The sequence below is a fragment of the Berghia stephanieae genome, chromosome 10 (assembly GCF_034508935.2).
Source record: "Berghia stephanieae isolate SIO BIC M18660-M18661 chromosome 10, UCSD_Bste_1.3, whole genome shotgun sequence".
NCBI classification, from domain to species: domain Eukaryota; kingdom Metazoa; phylum Mollusca; class Gastropoda; order Nudibranchia; family Aeolidiidae; genus Berghia; species Berghia stephanieae.
In genome coordinates, this window is record NC_088369.1 from 43914530 (window position 1) to 43928279 (window position 13750).

Below are 13750 nucleotides of genomic sequence, written 5' to 3' on the forward strand. Positions count from 1 at the left end.
ATGTAACCTATTCATTACTAGTACTCCGATAGACTGGTTACATAAACACTTCCACGGATCCCGGAACCGAAAAAGTCGAGGGTGTGACGTCACGACATTGTCCCCCTATTATTGAATGCCTATAGATAGAACGAAGATGACGTCAATCGTGGTCTTCGTTATTGTTTTTGACATCCACGTTTATGAGTAATTCTCACTAAACTGTATTGACCAGACTATAAACGTTCATGGTTACACACAGTTTTGTGTGTTGGTCCGTTATACTTCCGGATAGCAATGTTTTGAGCTTCTTAGCCAAGCGCATACTATCTATATTCAGCAGAAGGGTACCCGTCTTTGCTGTGACCGGTGCATCATAAAACACAAACAATAAACAGCCATTATATTATATTTCTTTGAACCAAAAAACAAACAAACAAAAATACACGAAAACAACAACAATAAAAGTGACAGACACAATTTTCATTTTTTTCATTACGAATAATTTTTAGTTTTTTATTTCTAATTTATTTTCAAAATGGTTGTCGAATCAATTAAGACAAAATAAATAAATAAAAAATGAAGAATACACCAACAAAGAAAGCACAAAAAATGTGTTATTTTTGTACAAGGTTTTATATCTTGATTTTTAGCACAAGGGACACTTCTTCTCTATTCGTTCGTCTTGGCCTCTGACAATCTCAGCACGTCTCATCTGTAAGTATAGAAGGAACGATATTGACGTCACTCAGCTCTTTGTTATTGATTCATTTAAGAAAGTGTGTTAGTAATATCTTTTCATTAAATAATGACGATGTTGATGATGATGATGATGATGATGATGATAATGATTAAGATGATGATGATGATGATGATGATGATGATGATGATGATGATGATGATGATGATGATGATGATGATGATGATAATGATGATGATGAAGATGATGATGATGATGATGATGTTGATGATGATGATGATGATGATGGTAATGATGATGATGATGATGATGATGATGATGATGATGATGATGATGATGATGATGACTATTATTATCATTAATCTAAAAACGATAATGATTTGAGTTTAAAATACAAGAATTGACAATTTATTACTAAAAATGGAGTGTGACTGTCTCAGATTGTGTTCCGAAAATTCCATGGTCGCACTCAGGGTGCATTTAGCGGTCCGGCCGTAATGGGTCTTGTTAATTGAGCTTTTATAAAGGGCATTATCCACTAAATTTGCTCAAAGTGCTTTACTAGGAAGAATGGGTATACCATCAGCACAGAAAACGGACGAGGTACTGCGCAACGTCATCGACAGGCATGCGCCAAAGACAACTAGAATAATAAATTCCAGGAAACCGTCTCCGTGGTTTAACCAGAGTGAAAAAACTGCCAAAAGGGAAAAAAGGAATGCAGAGGCATCGTGGAGAAAATCGGGCCTTGAGATTGACCGGCTGATATATATAGCAAAAAAGCATAAGTATAAAACCACCTGCAAAAGAGCAAAAAGAAACTATTATAACACGAAACTGTCATCAGTGAGGGACACTAAGGAATTTTTCTCTGTTTCAAAGGAACTTTTAGGGGAAGAAAAGGGTATGTGTCTACCCACTAATATCCCGGTAGAAAAGCAGCCGGATGCATTTTCAGATTTCTTTTCGGGAAAAATATCGAAAATTCGGAACAATTTGGACCTCGTGCAAAATGAAGATTTAAATTTCCACCCTTTTTCGGGTTCACAGGGATTCTCTTGTTTTAAAGAAACAACTGAAGAAGAGATTTCTAAAATAATTTTTTCATCTTCCTCGAAGTCATGTGATTTAGATCCTTTACCAACTAATATTTTGAAATTATGTCTTCCTGAATTGATACCTTGCATAACTTATATTATAAATCAGTCACTTATCTCAGGACAAGTCCTAGATATCTATAAACATGCAATTGTAAAGCCTCTCATAAAAAGCAAAATCTCGATGTAAATGACCTTAGTAACTACCGTCCCGTCTCAAATCTGCCATTTCTTTCTAAAATCCTTGAAAAAGTTGTACTCAGACGTCTTTCACAACATCTCCATGAAAACAATCTATGGGAAAAATTTCAGTCAGCTTATCGTTCTTACCACAGCACATAAACTGCTCTGTGCTGTGTTGCGAGTGATTTGCTTGATGTTTTAGATAAAGGTTCTGTTTCTCTTCTGACATTGTTAGACCTTTCGGCGGCGTTTGATACTATTGATCACGGTATTCTCATTAAACGACTTAATATAACTTGTGGCTTGTCTGGGACTGTCTTGCAGTGGTTTGAATCTTATTTAGATGGCAGAAAGCAATAGGTTATGATTTTAGATAAACTTTCTCGTCAACATACATTGTCTTTTGGTGTTCCTCAAGGCTCTGTTTTGGGTCCAATTATTTTTGTTTTGTTTACTTCTCCATTATCTAATGTCATCACTGGTCATGGGCTGCGCTATCATCTCTATGCAGATGATACGCAACTTTATGCTACTGATAAAACTAAAAATCTCGAAAATATTGTGAAACGTGTGGAAGAATGTGTGACGGATGTAAAAGAGTGGATTGATGCAAACAAGTTGAAAATGAATGAGTCAAAAACAGAAGTGATGATCGTGGGAAATAGAGGGCAGTTGAAGGTGAATGATGGTCTTGAGGTGTTGATTGGGGGTGAAAAGATCAAAGTTTCAAAGAATGTGAAAAATTTGGGTGTCTATTTTGATTCAGAAATGAGAATGTCAGCTCACATTTCTGCTCTCTGTAAATCTTTATACTTTCAATTGAAGAAAATCAGTTCGATCCGTCAGTATATTGCAATTGGAACATGTAAAACATTGGTTGTTTCCCTCATTTTTTCGAAACTAGATTATTGTAACTCGCTGCTTGTCAACTTGCCTCAGGCTTCTATTAAACAATTACAACTACTGCAAAACAGTGCAGCAAGATTAGTTTTTGGCAAAAAAAAATTTGATCATGCAACCCCTTTGTTGGCCTCTCTCCATTGGTTGCCCATTGAAAAGCGCACATATTACAAAGCAGCGTGTCTTGTTTATAAGTGTTTGGCTGGTATAGGACCGGCATATCTCACAGATCACGTGGTCATGTGTAAATTTGAAAATTACACTTTAAGATCATGTAATGACCAAATGAAAATTGCGGAAAAAAGATCAAGAACAAAATTTGGTGATAGATCGTTTGCTTGTTTCGGCCCCAAGATTTGGAATGAACTACCACGTGGTCTGAGGGAGTGCAAGTCTTTACCTACTTTTAAAAAGAATCTCAAGACACATTTTTACTGTATTTGTTTTTCTTGACTCTATATGAATCCTTGATTTGGCTATGAATTATTATTGTTGTTATTATTTTTTTTCACTTAAAATTGATATTTATATTGTAAAGTGCCCAGAGCTTGTGTTTTACACGAGAATGAGCGCTATATAAATGTGTATTATTATTATTATTATTATTACAATGGGTCCCTGGCCAACAGCAACATTTAACATGTAGGACGGGACGACATGACGTCTGTTAGGCGACATTACAATTTTTTCGGACAGATACAACGCTGTTAACGGCCGGGTACTCATTGTACACATGAGTACGGTGAGAAAAATGTGAGTAAAGAGACTTTTCCAAGCATTCAACTATAACCGAGCGAGGCTCGAACCCAGGACCTTCCGATCCGAAAGCGAGTGTCATACCACATAGCCGCACGTCTTGTTGTAAGTGGTTGTCTGTATTGACAGATATATTAGAAAGACATTTGTTACAGTGAATGACGTAATCAGTCGGATGGTGAAAAGGTTTGAACTGAGATATTTAGTGCCAAGTTTAGTTAGAAGGTCAATTTTTAAAATCAAAAATGAGTCATAAAAGATTAAATCAATCCTTTTTGTACATCTTCAGGAAATATCAAATTCCCCGACCCAAGCAAGACCACCAATCAGTGCGCTAAAGTAAAGCACAAGTGTGCATATTTCTTTTACATGGGTATAATCTACAAGATACATAAAAAAAATTATGCCTTTTGCGCCACAACATCATAAGATATCGTCGCCGAGGCATTCCATGAAGGAATATAGATAACTCATCAAACAAGATGTCAGATGTCAACAGGAATCACCCATTTTGTCCAAGTGAGCAAATTGGAGGTTAATAATCTTGCTCAAGGAAAAAAAACGAAATTGCCTGAAACGGAGCTCGAACCCGGTTCATCCGGACCACAGTGCAATGCCTTAACCACTCGGCCACTTCGCCCCCCACATACATATCTTAACAAAAATCAACAATATAATATGATATCCTTATCATTTGGTTACTATTTACCTACAGTTATACGAGCTTCAAACTTTTCATAACATTCTATAATGTATGAATGTGATGAATGATGTGCATAAGATTAGTACCGAATACAACATGCGGCTATGTTGTCTTGTGGTATGTCACTCGCTTTCGGATCGGAAGGTCTTGGGTTCGAGCCTAACGCGCACGGCGTATAGTTGAGTCCTTGGAAAAGACTCTTTATTCACATTCTCTCATCGTACTCAGGTGTAAAATGAGTACCTGGCCGTTAACAGCGTTGTCTCTGTCGAAGTTGTGAGTTGTCGTTAGTAGGGCTCAAGGAAACAAGTTATTTCATTGGTTGAACTATAGATAGAATGCGCTTGGCCAAGGAGTTCACAACATTGCCATCCGGACGTATAACGGACCAACACACAAACTCTGTGTAACCATGAACTTTTATAGTCTGGTTAATACAGTTTAGTGAGAACAACTCACAAACGCGGATGGCAAAAACAATAACAAAGGCCTGAGTGACGTCATCTGCATACTATCTATTGAATACAACTCACGATTTGTTTTCTTTTGTGGCCAAAGACTTGTCTTTTGACGTCATTTAATTTTTGTCAGTGTCAAGGTATAATTTACGATGGCTACGGTTACAGGCAACGTAGCCATCGTTAACATATAGATAGTATGCGCTTGGCTCAGAAGCTCATAACATTGCCATCCGGAAGTATAACGAACCAACACACAAAACTGTGTGTAACCTGACCGTTTATAGTCTGGTTAATACAGTTTAGTGAGCATTACTCATAAACGCGGATTGCAAAAAACAATAACAAAGACCTGAGTGACGTCATCTTCGAACTATCTATAGCCTGGTACTAGAACCGTAGCCATTGTTAACATATTATAGATAGAATGCGCTTGGCCAAGGAGTTCACAACATTGCCATCCGGAAGTATAACGGACCAACACACAAACTCTGTCTAACCATGAACTTTTATAGTCTGGTTAATACAGTTTAGTGAGAACAACTCACAAACGCGGATGGCAAAAACAATAACAAAGGCCTGAGTGACGTCATCTGGATACTATCTATAGCCTGATACTAGAACCCTCTAGGACTGGCAGTTTGATGTCATTTTTTTAGGTTTGTGTAGCGTCTAGTGAGTTGTCGTTAGTAGAGCTCAAGGAAACAAGTTATTTCATTGGTTGTACTATTGAATACAACTCACGATTTGTTTTCTTTTCTGGCAAAAGACTGGCATTTTGACGTCATTTTTTGGTCAGTGTCAGGCTACAACTTTACGATGGCTACGCACTGAGACCAAAAAGGACTGGTCTTTTGACGTCATTATTTGGTTTTTGCACCGCTTAGTGTGTTGTCGTTTGTAGTGCTCATGGAAACAAGTGGTCCTATTGGTTGAACTATTGAATAATACAACTCACGATTTGTTTTCTTTTGTGGCCAAAGACTGGTCTTTTGACGTCATTTTATTTCTGTCAGTGTCAGGCTATAACTTTACGAAGGCTACGGTTACACTACACGCAGTAGGAAAATGGCAGCGGCCATGTTGATTTATCTCGTTCTATTTTTCCTTGAACATCAACAAAAAAGGCAACAACAACAACAACAACAACAACAACAACAACAAATAAACGACACAGATTTTACTGATAATTTTGAGCTTTTCTGTCTATTTTATTTTCAAACTTGTCGTTGAATTTAGTAAGAAAAAAAGTACATCGGCACAACACACACAAACATTGTGTTGTATTTGGACATGGCTTCAACTGTTTTTTTAACACATTGGACCAATTTCCTCCATTGGTTGGTGCTGACCTCTGACATTCACAGAACGTCTGACCTGATGGTATAGAAAGAACAAAAGTGACGTCACTCAGCTCTCTGTTACTGTTTTTAGCCATCCATTTTTATGAATAATTTTGTATTTTTGTATTAAATGTTAGTATTAAATTGTATTAATCATACTATAAACGTTTAAGGATACACATAATTCTGTGTTTTCGTAAGTAACATCCGGCTGGTGGATGTTATGAGTATTTATCATAAACGCATAGCATCAATATTTTTTTAGGAAAATATCAAATTAAGAAATTAAGGAACGGGCAGGTCTGAGGTTCGATCCCCAGTCGGTTCTTCATATAGATAGTGTGCGCTTGGCTAAGAAGCTCACAACATTGCAATCCGGAAGTATTTCGAACCAACACACAAAGTTATGTGTAACCATAAACGTTTATAGTCTGGTTAATACAGTTTGTTGAGAATTACTCATAAACGCGGATGGCAAAAAAAAGAAACAATAACAAAGACTCTATTGACGTCATCTACTTTCTATCTATATTTCGTTGAACAACAAAATAGCGACGAAAACAACAATAAAAATAACACACTTTTCATGTTTATCTGACAGGATTTCAGCTTTTATCTGTCATTTATTTTCAAAGTTGTTCTTGAATTTATAACGGCAAAAACAACAAAAAAAAACAGAAAAAGAATAGAAACACATAAGTAGCCAAGACTTCTATATCACAAAATGTATTGTTTTGTTGTTTTGTTTTGTTTTTTGTTTTTTATTGGGTTTTTTTGTTTGTTTGTTTGTTTGTTTTTTGTACAAACGCTTCAATTTCTTTCTTGTTATTTTGTTTTAACAAAAAGGACATTTATTTTTCTCCATTGGTTCGTCTTGACCCCCGACATTTTCAGCACGTTTCACCTGCAAGTAAAGATAGAATGAAATTGGCGTCATTCCAGTCTTTGTTATTGTTTTTTGCCATCGGCATACGATCTATATGAAAAGAAAAAATAAAGATCACAAAAGGAGATGGTTATAAATACATACAGATAATATGCGCTTGGCTAAGAAGCTCACGTCATTGCCATCAGGATGTATAACCGTAGCCATTGTTATGTTATAGCCTGATACTGAAATCCAAAAGGACTGGCAGTTTGACGTCATTATTTGGTTTTTGCACCGCCTAGTGAGTTGTCGTTAGTAGAGCTCATGGAAACAAGTTATTTCATTGGTTGAACTATTGAATATAACTCACGATTTGTTTTCTTTTGTGGCAAAAGACTGGCATTTTGACGTCATTTTTTGGTCAGTATCAGGCCATAACTTTACGAAGGCCACGGTATAACGGACCAACACAAAAACATATGTGTAACCGTTTATAGATAGAATGCGCTTGGCCAATGTGTTCACAACATTGCCATCCGGAAGTATAACGGACCAACACACAAACTCTGTGTAACCATGAACTTTTATAGTCTGGTTAATACAGTTTAGTGAGAACAACTCACAAACGCGGATGGCAAAAACAATAACAAAGGCCTGAGTGACGTCATCTTCGAACTATCTATAGTCTGGTTAATACAGTTTGTTGAGAATTACTCATAAACGCGGATGGCAACAAAAAAAACATAACAAAGACCCGAGTGACGTCAATTTCGTTCTATCTATGTTTCGTTGAACAACAAAAGAGCAATGAAAACAACAATAAAAATAACACACATTTCATGTTTATATGACAGGATTTCAGCTTTTATCTGTCATTTATTTTCAAAGTTGTTCTTGAATTTATAACGACCGAAAAAAAACGAGAAAAAGAAGAAACACACGAGTAACCATGACTTCTACATCACAAAATGTATTGTTTTTGTGTGTGTTCTATTTTGTTGTACAAGTGCTTCAATTTCTTTCTTGTTATTTTGTTCTAACAAACAGGACATTTATTTTTCTCCATTGGTTCGTCTTGACCCCCGACATTTTCAGCACGTTTCACCTGCAAGTATAGATAGAATGAAATTGACGTCATTCGGGTCTTTGTTATTGTTTTTTGCCATCGGCATACTATCTACATCAAAAAAAAGGTTCACACAAGGAGCTTGTTTTAAATACGGACACTATCACCAAACAGATAATATGCGCTTGGCTAAGAAGCTAACAACATTGCCATCCGGAAGTATGACGGACCAACACACAAACAAACCTATGTAAAACCATGAACGTTTATAGTCTGGTTAATACAGTTTGTTGAGAATTACTCATAAACGCGAATGGCAACAACAATAACATAACAAAGACCCGAGTGACGTCATCTAAGTTCTATCTATATTTCATTGAACAACAAAAGAGCGACGAAAACAAGAATAAAAATAACACACTTTTCATGTTTATATGACAGGATTTCAGCTTTTATCTGTCATTTATTTTCAAAGTTGATCTTGAATTTATAACGACCAAAAAAAAAACGAGAAAAAGAAGAATATCACGAGTAACCATGACTTCTATATCACAAAATGTATTGTTTTTGTGTTTTTCGTTTGTTTTGTTTTTTGTTTGTTTGTTTGTTTTATTTTTGTACAAGTGCTTCAATTTCTTTCTTGTTATTTTGTTCTAACAAACAGGACATTTATTTTTCTCCATTGGTTCGTCTTGACCCCCGATATTTTCAGCACGTTTCACCTGCAAGTATAGATAGAATTAAATTGACGTCATTCCAGTCTTTGTTATTGTTTATTGCCATCGGCATACTATCTACATGAAAAAAAAGTTCACACAAGGAGCTTGTTTTAAATACGGACACTATCACCAAACAGATAATATGCGCTTGGCTAAGAAGCTCACAACATTGCCGTCCGGAAGTATAACGGACCAACACACAAACAAACCTATGTAAAACCATGAACGTTTATAGTCTGGTTAATACAGTTTGTTGAGAATTACTCATAAACGCGAATGGCAACAAAAAAAAACATAACAAAGACCCGAGTGACGTCAGATAAAGTTCTATCTATGTTTCATTGAACAACAAAAGAGCGACGAAAACAACAATAAAAATAACACACTTTTCATGTTTATATGACAGGATTTCAGCTTTTATCTGTCATTTATTTTCAAAGTTGATCTTGAATTTATAACGACCAAAAAAAAAAACGAGAAAAAGAAGAATCACACGAGTAACCATGACTTCTATATCACAAAATGTATTGTTTTTTGTGTTTTTCGTTTGTTTTGTTTTTTGTTTGTTTGTTTGTTTTATTTTTGTACAAGTGCTTCAATTTCTTTCTTGTTATTTTGTTCTAACAAACAGGACATTTATTTTTCACCATTGGTTCGTCTTGACTCCCGACATTTTCAGCACGTTTCACCTGCAAGTATAGATAGAATGAAATTAACGTCATTCGGGTCTTTGTTATTGTTTTTTGCCATCCGCATACGATCTATATGAATTTTTTTTTAAAGTTCACACAAGGAGCTTGTTTTAAATACGCACACTATCACCAATAGATAATATGCGCTTGGCTAAGGAGCTCACAACATTGGCATCCGGAAGTATAACAGACCAAAACACAAAATTGTGTAACCATTAACTTATATAGTCTGGTTAATACAGTTAATTGAGAATTACTCATAAACGCGAATGGCAAAAAAAAAAGAAAGAAACAATAACAAAGACGGGATTGACGTCAACTTCGTTCTATCTATATTTCGTTGAACAGCAAAAGAGCAACGAAAACAACAATAGAAATAACACACATTTCATGTTTATAGATAGTATGCAGATGACGTCACTCAGGCCTTTGTTATTGTTTTTGCCATCCGCGTTTGTGAGTTGTTCTCACTAAACTGTATTAACCAGACTATAAAAGTTCATGGTTACACAGAGTTTGTGTGTTGGTCCGTTATACTTCCGGATGGCAATGTTGTGAACTCCTTGGCCAAGCGCATTCTATCTATATGACAGGATTTCAGCTTTAATCTGTCATTTATTTTCAAAGTTGATCTTGAATTTATAACGACAAAAAAAAAGAAACAGAGAAAGAAAAAAAAAATGAGTAGCCATGACTTCTATATCACAAAAATGTATTGCTTTGTTGTTTTTTTTTTTTTGTTGTTTTTTTTTTTTTTTTGTTGTTTTGTTTTTTGTTTGTTTGTTTGTTTTATTTTTGTACAAGTGCTAAAATTTATTTCTTGTTATTTTGTTTTAACAAACAGGGCATTTATTTTTCTCCATTGGTTCGTCTTGACCCCCGACATTTTCAGCACGTTTCACCTGCAAGTATAGATAGAATGAAATTGACGTCATTTGTTATCGTTTTTTTTGCCATTCGCGTTTATGAGTAATTCTCACTTAACTGTATAGATAGTATGCGCTTGGCTAAGAAGCTCATAACATTGCCATCCGGAAGTGTGACGGACCAACACACAAAACTGTGTGTATCCATGAACGTTTATTGTCGGGTTAATACAGTTCAGTGAGCATTACTCATAAACGCGGATGGCAAAAAACAATTACAAAGACACGAGTGACGTCATCTTCAAACTATCTATAAATCAGACTGAAGCCATCGTTAACTTATCGCCTGACACTGACCAAAAATGACGTCAAAATGCCAGTCTTTGGACACAAAAGAAAATACTTTCGTGAATTGTAGTTCAACCAATGGAACCACTTGTTTCCATGAGCACTACTAACGACAACTCTCTAGGCGGTGCAAAAACCAAAAAATGACGTCAAAATGTCAGTCTTTTTGGGTTTCAGTGTCAGGCTATAACATAACGATGGCTACGCTTACACTGAAATCCAAAAAGACTGGCATTTTGACGTCATTATTTGGTTTTTGCACCGCCTAGTGAGTTGTCGTTTGTAGTGCTCATGGAAACAAGTGGTTCCATTGGTTGAACTATTGAATACAACTCACGATTTGTTTTCTTTTGTGGCAAAAGACTGGCATTTTGACGTCATTTTTTTGTCAGTGCCAGGCTATAAATTTACGATGGCTACGCATTGACTAAAAATAATGACGTCAAAAGGCAAATCTTTGGCCACAAAAGAAAACAAATCGTGAGTTGTATTCAATAGGTCAACCAATGAAATGACTTGTTTCCTTGAGAACTACTAACGACACTAGACGCTGCACAAACCTAAAAAAAAAAGACTTCAAACTATAAGTCCGAGAGGGTTCTAGTGTCAGGCTATAGATAGTATGCGCTTGGCTAAGAAGCTCATAACATTGCCATCCGGAAGTATAAGGGACCAACACACAAAACTGTGTGTATCCATGAACGTTTATAGTCAGGTTAATACAGTTCAGTGAGCATTACTCATAAACGCGGATGGCAAAAAACAATAACAAAGACACGAGTGACGTCATCTTCGAACTATCAATAGATAGAATGCGCTTGGCCAAGGAGTTCACAACATTGCCATCCGGAAGTATAACGGACCAACACACAAACTCTGTGTAACCATGAACTTTTATAGTCTGGTTAATACAGTTTAGTGAGAACAACTCACAAACGCGGATGGCAAAAACAATAACAAAGGCCTGAGTGACGTCATCTGCATACTATCTATAGATAGAATGTAGTTGACGTCACTCTGGTCTTTGTTATTGTTTTTTTGCCATCAACGGTTATGAGTGATACTCACTAAACGGTATTATCCAGACTATAAAAGTTCATGATTACACATCGTTTTATGTGTTGGTCCGTTATACTTCCGGATGGCAATGTGGACAGAGACAATATTGTCTTCTGGCACTTTCCTACTCACTTCATCTCTTGTTGTTACCAACATAAGTGCTTGATCCACTCACTTTTCTGAATTAAAAATTCACCCTATGCTTCGATGGACACTTTTCTCTTTGCTAGAAGATGTGAACTATAGCAATTTGGCACACACACACACACACACACACACACACACACACACAAACACACACCCACACATACAAGAGAAGTCATCCAGACTTAACACTTACATTCAACATCCCAGCCCAATAGGCTCCAACAGTCGTGACGTCACTTTCCTCGTAATGACGTATAGTAACTTAGTAACTGGTTCTAAAATATCGGGACAATGGCGGACACCCTTATGAAATACTTCTCCGACGAGCATAAAAGTGTATCCAGAGGAGTAAAAATATAAATCTGATCATGTTTTGACTTTTATATATTCTGATCACCATGACATGTGAAAAAGTTCTAGCCAGCAGGAAGAATAAAAAGTATCGATTTGCTTTGTTTAGAACCGCGTTGCTAGTTGCTAGGCGATCGTGACTATTGAATTCCTATTATAATCAACGAACAAGAATTACAAAAAACATGGTTAGTGGATATTGCGCTATATAAATGCTCAAGTTTTTCATCTTCATGTTTCTAGCTATTAGTGCTAAGCTTTTAAGTAACATACTCACATCATCCGCCAGCCAAATTAATATACCGACACATAAAACTGTATGATTGATATAATTTAGTCCGAACTTATCATTCGCAGGTTGTGAGTGACGTCAACTTCGTTCCCTCTATGTCTTATTGACAAGAAAATTGCAAATTCGGGATGGAACTTAAGCAGTTGAAGGTCTAAGGTGGCTGCGCTTGCTAAATATACACAATTCAATATTTCCTGTATGACTGATATAACGAGTAAATATGAAAGATTGTTTATTTATCAATGTTAATTAACCTTCTCCTCACCAACTATAGGAAAATCGTCACATACGTTACGATACAACCAACATTTTTCTTATTCAAATTTCTCTTGTACATCATAAAATTTAAAGAAAATGAACACAGTGTGTTGTAGATAAATAAAGCATGTTTTGCTAGAGAAATTATTTATCGCAAGAACTTATTGCTATTGTGTTTGAGTGATAAAAAATTCTATTTTGGTGTTAGTTGGGTGTGAAGTTTTTGGGAAAAATCCTGAAAATGGCTGGTAAGGAGAGAGTTAAATAAGTAATATCTACCATGTACTTACTCTATTCATCGGTTGATCGGGATTACCAGGACTTTCTACAAGTCCCAAAGCATCTCCGGCTTCCGAAGACTCAGGTGGATGGACCAAGAAGACCACCAGAAGCAGGAGGCAAAGTCTCTTCATCATTTTTTTAGATCGGAAAAATTGATCAGCAATCTTGCTGGAGCGAGAGCGGTTACTAAATCACGGTGTATTAATACACGTCCTGTATGTGGGTTTGGTTTGCAGTTGGTGTGGCATGCGTCATGTTATATAGCCTATTCTGTAGTGATATCAAAAAGATGTATTTAAAATATTTTGGCAAAAAACAAAACAACAAACTCGTCCTTCAAATATGGAATCTATTAAAATAACCTCATCTTCTATAAAATCTCAAACCTGAGTCTTACGTGGACACCCATGTTTGAGAGTCCTTGACATGATCAGAGTCAATTTAATCCATCGATATTTAAAAGACTAGTTTTCTGGACAAAATTTAAAATGTGTGTTTGTTTTATGTTTTTTTTTTTCTTGTTTTTTTCTTTTTTTTTTTTTTAGTGCAACAAAACAAACATAAAATAGCTGAAAGCCCGATTAAAACAGATTTTTTTAAAATAAAAAAATTATTTGATTCGATTTTATATCTGTACAGAATATGATGAGCTAAACTGCTATGAAAAAATGCCTTATATAATA

General features: G+C 35.9%; 1 long non-coding RNA gene across 9 annotated transcripts; it reads right to left on the minus strand.

Annotated features, from left to right (window-relative positions):
* Window positions 1-465: 465 nt before the first annotated feature.
* LOC144955840 (uncharacterized) lies at window positions 466-13482 on the minus strand. 9 transcript variants are annotated; one of them, XR_013641825.1, is made up of 3 exons: window positions 13076-13482; window positions 9420-9461; window positions 5964-6153 (listed from the first exon to the last, which is right to left on the minus strand). It is a non-coding gene; the product is annotated as an uncharacterized LOC144955840 (long non-coding RNA). The 9 variants fall into 9 exon arrangements; XR_013641823.1 differs by lacking the exon at window positions 5964-6153 and adding an exon at window positions 7823-8092 and having other exon boundaries at window positions 13076-13476; XR_013641824.1 differs by lacking the exon at window positions 5964-6153 and adding an exon at window positions 8475-8775.
* Between the last annotated feature and the right edge of the window lie 268 nt (window positions 13483-13750).